The 8,555-nt window shown below is 35.8% G+C and overlaps 1 protein-coding gene across 4 annotated transcripts in view; it reads left to right on the top strand.

The window, feature by feature from the left end:
* The window catches only part of LOC108687801 (inactive dipeptidyl peptidase 10), an 80,524-nt gene that overhangs the window by 36,140 nt on the left and 35,829 nt on the right, over positions 1-8,555 (top strand). The gene's annotated exons all lie outside the window — the stretch shown is intronic.

Below are 8,555 nucleotides of genomic sequence, written 5' to 3' on the forward strand. Positions count from 1 at the left end.
CTCTCTCTCTCTCTCTCTCTCTCTCTCTCTCTCTCTCTCTCTGACTTCAATCTTCAATCCCACTGAGATGTGCACTAAGATAAGAACTTCGAAAGTTTTATAATGCAAGCCGCAGCAAGGTGCATACATCCAATTTAATGTTGTTTAAGTATCACATTGACTTGAAAAAATTTTGCAAGTGAACATACACGTATATCACTTTAATGACCTAACGTCACACATCATTACTCTTATAGATAGCAAGATACTTTGCAATTAGTTTGACAGTTTGACAAAGTACACATTTTGTGTCGCAGGAGCTCGTAAACCTGCTGCAATACATTGTGGTAAGAATAGATGAGTATTATTAGAGAAACCCAAGCACGTGACGACGAATGTGATTTGAGTTATTAATATCCCAGCTGCCAGATCCGCTTAATCGCTACTCGCGAAGATAAACATCGTTTGGAGCCACGTTTTAATGAATAATAAATACGTATTGATCGGTGTCGACAGATTTAACTGTGAATCGTTGCAGTAAACTTGCGATACTTTTATACTAGTCTTCGACACGCCATTCAATTATCTTTCAACTACTTCCTGAGCGTTTCGAGTGGACATCTTAAAAGGTTGAGTGCGATTTAATCTCTGCCTCACTCTGTCTCAGATAACAATTTCCCATTCGATGTTGTTCTTAATCTTCTCTTTCAACAACGATTTTGTATTTTACGTTCATATTTCGAGAACGAACTCGTCGCAAAATTTGTTGCGGACTACACATTCTTCACAATCAAATCGTTCATCTTTCGATAGAAGGAATACAAATTGTACCAGCGCGAGCTATCGAAGATAATCCTTCGGGGAATCTCTGTTCTGTTTAAAAGAGTAAATAGTAGTCACCCAGGGAAATGCGGGAATCCGCAGGTTTAATTCCATTTCTGTACACGTCCGACGTTTTAAGATTCTATGTAAAATATCCACCAGGATATTTTTCGGAGACTGTAATTCTGCGTATAACATGAATAATCTATATCAAGAACTCGATAAATTCTAAATATTTTAATATCTAGAATTCTAGAAACATTGCGTTCTAACTAGCTGGATATGTGTCATTCGTGAAATTATAATGGAAAAAAAAAAAATCGTTTTGCGCTCGAGTTTTCTCGTCGCGGAAAACGAGGTGTCAGATTATGACTCCCTACAGAAATCGCTGACATATAACTATGGTTGTGGGGATCGAGGTTGCATGACGAGATTGAACGACAGTTGCCGGGGCGTGCCGACGAGAAACCTCTTAAGCCTACCTTTCATCTAACGCTGTTAGTTATTAATTTTGTAAGCCGATCGACGTGCCAGACTTGCGGATACGGAACAGCGGGCCTTTAGTCAGCGTTTCAAGAGACTCGGGCAATTAATCACGCGTCTGACCGCACTCAAACTCCCGGCCGCAGATATTATCCTTCGATCGCCTCGTTCCTACAGCCATACGATGTCTTCCGTCGTAGATATGGCACTTCATTACGCCATGTGACGTATCCAATCGGTCCTACCAATCACAATATCCGATCCGGGCAAATTTCACGAACTCGATGGTTAAAGTCGCATGCAATACCAAAGTCGTAAATCCTTCAATCGGACTGATTCAGAAACGTCCTCTGATCTGTAGATTTATAGACTGATTTAGCGTGCATTCTCCGTACAAGGATATCTATTTTCCTCGTTTTCTGGTCACTCACGCGACAATTTATGAAGTTAATATCGTTAATTGAGAATAAAAAGCGAGTGCGCCGGTGAAAGAAATAAGAAAAAATACATTGGAGTATTATCAAGTCATCGGCGTGTAGGAAGCTTTATTTACGCGCAAGTTTCATCGTAGAGTTGCGTAAATTTTCATGGCATGACGTAAATGTAAAATGACGGCGGCGAGATAAATTTCTCGTAATTGCATCGAATAACTTGAGGTAACGCCGAGCATGTTGCGATAATCAATCTCGACATCAGAGTCCCCCGCGCGATAATAGTGTGACAATGAGAATTCTTAACTTCGACGATAATTCGTTAATCGTCGCTCCCTCGCGTTTAATGTTGTCGATTATATCCGTGGTAGTTCAAGATGGTTTTCTAACGAGATACGCGGTGTTTCATCCAATACTTCAACATCCAACACTTCAGCCGATCGCGATTACAATGTATATTCAAGAAATTTGAAACGTTTCTCCGCTATACAAAGGAAACGATCGAGGGATATAAAAGAATGTGAAGTTCTGTAGAAGATCTAATCTATCAAAGCAACACTTTGAACAGTTTTTCAACAATCATTTCTTTATAGTTTTTTTTTATATGTACTTCTTTTTATCTGTTCATTGACAAAAAAAATTTCTTAACATTTCATGTAATCATAGTAGTAAATTTTTATGATTAACAAGATTTAAAAATGCTGTTATTTGCTCAAAATAGGTGGTTTACTAAATTTACAAATTATCCTATTATAAAGTTAGCACATTTTTCTATCAATAAAATTGATTTCGTTATAACAATAAAATATAATTGCAGAGAATAGATTTTTAACAGTGAATTCTTATTACTGAGGTAAATGTTTCCAAATTTATTCGGCAATATTTTTTTATTTTGAATTAAAAGTTATACCATAGCATCCAATAATTGCTATAACGAATTTCCATTGAATATACAAGAACAACAGTTTTGATGTGATAACAAGACCTCCTATTTTTTTTTATTAATATTTTTCTAAAAATATAAAAAATACAGGACTGTCGAATTAAATAAAATCTTATCTCTTTTCTTTATTCTCTATATTCGTTTTTATATTCGTTTCAAGAGTTACAATTTTTTACGACAACAGACTATTATTTATATTCCAGTATTGTAAGTTATAATGTAAATAAGACAACAGCAAAAAATAAAAAAAAAAACTCAAATGTCTGCGGTTGGCATTGGATTGATGGTGCTCCCGATTGCACATTTCCGCGCGGCTTTTAAATTACGTTACTCTAACTTCCGCACACTGCCTAATCCAGAAGAGTATCAGCACCTGGATAAGAAAGAACGATCTGTCTATCGACAGCGAGTACCTACACCGACATTGAAAGAACCGATGGACTAATGGGCATGAAGGTGCGACGAGGAAGCTGACAATAGTAAGGAAACGAGAGAGAAAAGTTTCTCGAAAATCTCCATTATCGCGCACACAGTACGCTGCGAGAGAAAGAAATTAATCACTACTGAACGTCGGCCTCGTTTTGATGCGAAAAATATTTACGAAATGCTTCGTGAAAAATTTTCCTGTCCAAACTCTCCTGCAGAAACTCAAGTCACGTCTTTGGGAAAAATATTCTTATCTAAACTAAATGTTGCCACGAAAATCGAGCGATCAACAATAGGCCCACTATCATAGATATGATATACATAGTCCGAGCATACGGTTCGAGACATGATAAAGGCTGCCTTACTTTTTCTGTCAGAGAAAAAACAAAAAAATTTAATTGTGTTCGCTCCTTCACGCGTCGGATGACAAAATCCTTTGTCAGAATATGTCGGTATATTCTATCTATCTATATATATATAGTTATAGTTTTACAATCGGCTCAGTGTTGGGCTATTACTGGTAGCCACAGATATTGGCGCGATATTGGCAAACTATTGCCCAGCACTGGTTGATAGAACCTTGGCCGTCAGTTGACAGTCGTTGGCTAAGCGTTGATACATCCACTACGATATTTTGCCGAGCGGTAATCGTAAATGGCGTTTGATCTATCAGCGACTTGTAACTGAAAATGACGATTCTCTGATTCAAAGCTGATTGGTTTTACTCAGCTTCGTAGCTAATTGTAATATGTTCTGTAAGCAGCAGATGTAATGTTTCTTTCATCATATATTTGGCGTTTTCAACATTTAAGCGATTCATTATTTGGAGGGACGACGCATCCTCCTCCTTGTACAAGTCGTACCAGTCGTACGTAGAGCATTCCGTTTTTTTATCATATATATGGAAAAAACGTCAAAATTCTCTATGATAAAATTTTTCTTATGTTCGAATATTCTCTCACTAGCGTGTCATTGTCGATAAACGCGCTTGCGCATATTAAGTTTGCCAAGGAAGCCTTTGGATTGACTATGATTAATTTGGCAAGTTCTGTCTTAATTGTTCCTTTTATACAGCATCGTTAAATGGACTGTTAGCATTCTTGTTTGAGGTACAAGAGGGAGACTTTGTCACAATTTGATAATTCTAATCATGACAATTGATAATTCTAATCGGCCGCGGTCATTATGTCAATCGTAACGGTATTTCAAGACAGCAGATGTAGAGTGTATGAATATACGCGTACGTGACTTACATTGTAATTATATATATTTTACAACCTGTTGGATAGCTTTTCTGTCTTCGTCATCGAGTATGTCAGATAGACTATCCCGCGCTTCTCATAAAAGAACACATGATTGGCAAGTATTTAGACAAGATTCGGCGTGTACATGGAGTATATTAAAGTATCTGTCAGATCTTTCAGAGGACACAGCTTCATCATTCCGCAATCAGTTCCGTGCCATTTATTAAATTTCTCTTTCAAATCCAGTGTAACATACATCAAAATTTGAAGACATTATCTATTAAAATTATTTAATTCTGTCGATATCATTTAAGATCTAAATGTACATAATAATGTATATAATGTTCGAAAAATAGTTGGAATTTTGATAAAATCAATTGTTTAATATGAATTATTTATTTAAATATGCATGAACTAAATTAAAAAAATGTTTTAAATATATTTTCAATAAATCCAAGGATAAATGTGATCAGCTAATGCGAGCCAATACATGTTAGAATATAAGCCAGAAAATAAATTTACATGAGTAAATTCATATATTTAAATTTTGAAAAGGATTAGATGTTTCAAACCTTTCGATTGAATCTCTTCAATATATTGATAACAAAATCCGTTCGTATAATTAAATATGAGAGACAGAATACAATAAAATTGGAATATCGTTAATATACATTCATAATATAATTTCAATGTTGTCTGTCGCATCTAATAGAATTCTCAAATCATACAATATATTTCAAATTATATAATAATGTTAACAATGATCTGTTAAATAAGCATCAAGAGTATGTGATTCTTTTCAAGAATGTACATCAGAACGACAATCGCTGAACGACCTCATTCAATAAGATCTTTCATCTGATTGACATATTTCACTAGATCCTAAAATATAGACCAATCAAATAAAAGAGCTCATTAAATGCTCGTCGTTCTGAATACACTCATTACAGGAATTTACACACATCTAAACTTGTATTGACTCGCATAGCTAATTTTACATTTATCCTTAGATTTATTCGTTGGAGCCTGGATCAAGATTGAGAATCGTTAGTTCCAATAAAGTCTAAAGGACAACATGTATGTCGCGATCTTATGATAATAAGTGAAGCTGCAAGTGTAGATAAAAAACAGGCAGAAGTCATCAAGTACAGAAAAAATTTTTTAATAAAATATTAAATAAGTGAAAAAATAAACTACATTTTGACTCAAATAGATCCCAAATGAATTAAATTATTGAATAAGATTAATTTACATTTTCAAGATATATTTTGAGTTGCAATCTTCCAGATTAAATCTTCTTATTAATCATGTCTTTTATTTTTGACTATTACAAGTTATTATCAAATAGTGCTTCTCATGAAATTAACATGGAGTAAAAACAGATCGCAGAAATTAGTGTAGAGATGGAAGCGGTTGAAGCTTTATCTTTTTGTGACAATGCATTGTTCTCGAAGATTTGAACAATAAAATCTGTGCTCCCACGATTGTAGCAGCAAATTAATTCCAGACACGAAGATTACGAGTACTCAAGTACGACGCGTGTACGCGAACTCAGAGAATTCCGCACGAGCGATAAACTTCGCGCATCGCATTCCACGGAAATCTGAGAATCCGCAGCATCACCGGTACTGTATCGCGTGATCTTTTTTCTCTACATCGTAGTCTCTCTCTTTTTCTCTTCCTTTGATTCGTGATCGTCTCTTTACTTTCAAGCAGCACGATGAGAGAAGATAAAATGCATGGCGACAAGAGTGGAAGAATGAGATTTTGCAAGAGAACACAAGTGCATTCCATCTCTCTGAAGCTTCCTCTATTTCTTTTTTCCTCTTACCTCAAATATGACTGATGGCGAAATTACGTAATTAATTTAAGGATATTTAATTACACAATCTCTTCCATCAAGATAAAATGAAACTGGAAAATTAATTCCGGAATATGCGAATAAATGCTTAATGAGGTTAATTCTAAAATAATGACCTTCCATGTCAATGTGAATTTAATTTACATTTTCAAGTTATATTTTCAAAAATAGAATAAAGATTTATGATACGATAAAATGCTTCTCGCAAACTTGTGTCGACCCATATAATTGTTATTTATTATAAGAAGGAATATCCGTCATGTCGATCTGAGCGCATCTCGCTCATATTCATCTGCGATTAATTAATGTGCTACCACAGATTGGCAACAGCGCTTGCAAACTCTTTCTGATTGAAACACGCCGGAAACTTCCAGGACGCTGCATCAATGCAGCACCTTACAACATTTATTTCATGGCGTGATAAGCCACCAGCAACGTTGCACCATAATAAACTGCGAATTTCATCGCGAAAAGTAGGACAATTAGGAAGTAACTTCAGTAATCTCGATGTAGCAGTTCGACATGCAGGATGTTGCACCTGCTCTTCGCGCGAGAAATGCATAGCGAGAAATGCTTTTCAACGGAATAAGAGAAGAATGTAAAGGAAATATGATAAAAGAAATAAAAGATATCTTTCTTCGGAAACTTCTAAGATCCATGAGATTCAGGTTTCTGTTGTACGTATAGAATTCAAGATATACGAGGAGGAGTCTTAAGTAGAAAGACCAAACGTCATTTTCTTTCGTTCACTATTTTTCTGCCAATTCACCATATCACCCCAATCTACGTGTGTGTGAAATTTTTAGGTTCGTTGTGATCGATTTTGGACGAGATAGAGAAAACTTCAAGACAGAAGAAAGGCAGGGAAAAGAATCTTCAGGAAACACACGGTTCCTAGTCTGCTTGGCGGAAAGCCATGCTTGGAATCGAAAGGAATTTCAGCGATCGTACTTATTGCTCTGTCGAATGCCAGCGAAAACATCGTGTACACACACACACACACACACACACACACACACACACACATGCGCGCGTGCGCACGCACGCACGCACGCAATATATATATTATATATACAGGGTGAATCACGGTGAGTCGTCTCACAAACGAGTCGACACAAACGGAAAAGGCCGTCATCGTAAAACGCAAACACTGTAAACATCGTATTACATCATAGGCTTTAGGCTACGTCGAAACATCCATGTCCGCTTTCTTAGGACAAATGAAATATATTATGTTATATAAACTTTCAATAATTTGAGGGAAAGTAAAAAAGAAATTAAGGTAAAATAAAATTCACGAAAGCAGAGCTTTTAATGGGCGCATACATGTTATTGGACGTCCAGAAAACGGAACTGATTGTATCCGCTATGTTGAAAACGTAATAACCGGTTTTAATTGCCACATAGCCGAACGCAGGATATTTATTGTTACAATCTGCCGCTCTTATGGTAGTAGCGCGCGTAACAAAAAAAAAATAGTAAAAAAAGAGACCGGAGTCAAACCGAGTGGCAGTCATGAATACTTTATGGCATATTCCGCCCTACGATATAAAATATTTGTTTGCTCCGCGTGTAGAAATTACGTGAATGAATTAACAATCCCTGCTAATGTGTTAAAAATATATTCAACAATATTCAACGGATTTCGACACCTCGGAGAGCGTAGTTCTTTCGCAATAATTTTATCTAATAAAAATTCTTCCGTTTTTATGGAATAATTAGTTTCCAATAGTTCATAAAATAAACTTTTATGTTTTACGTTTTGTGGTATAAAAAAACTTCATCGCAAATTTATTGCGAATATGAGATATCTAAAGGGTTGTTTTAATCAGCGTACAAAAGTTACGTAACATCCGTTTTAGCCAGTAAAAAAAAAAACGAGTAAAAGCTTGTGTTCAATTTTGCATGTATTCCGACATCCTTATAATATTTATAAATGTAAATGTGCTAATGAAACAAATACAAATTAATTAACTCTTTTTACTAAATAATTCAAAAAAACACAAACGTGATAACGTCGAAGAAAAAGAAAAAAAATCCCTCATGAAGACAAACGCTCATCGCGCATTATTGTTTTCGCGGAGAATGTTACCGAGACAATTGAAATTTATTGCAATTATCGCCACTGTTGCTAGGACGGTAATTAATTGATATTGCGTGAGAGCCAATGCGGGCATGGAAATTTTGTTTTTTATCACTCAGACAGAAAAATATTTTTTCCAGTCGCTCTTTACTACCAACCAACCCCGTCAGCGCGACCCATCAGGCACAATGCGGTTCCATTTATAGGAATAAAATACTGCATGCATTTCTCTCTCTCTCTCTCTCTCTCTCTCTCTCTCTCTCTCTCTCTCTCTCTCTCTCTC

This window comes from Atta colombica, unplaced genomic scaffold (assembly GCF_001594045.1).
Source record: "Atta colombica isolate Treedump-2 unplaced genomic scaffold, Acol1.0 scaffold216, whole genome shotgun sequence".
Taxonomy (NCBI): domain Eukaryota; kingdom Metazoa; phylum Arthropoda; class Insecta; order Hymenoptera; family Formicidae; genus Atta; species Atta colombica.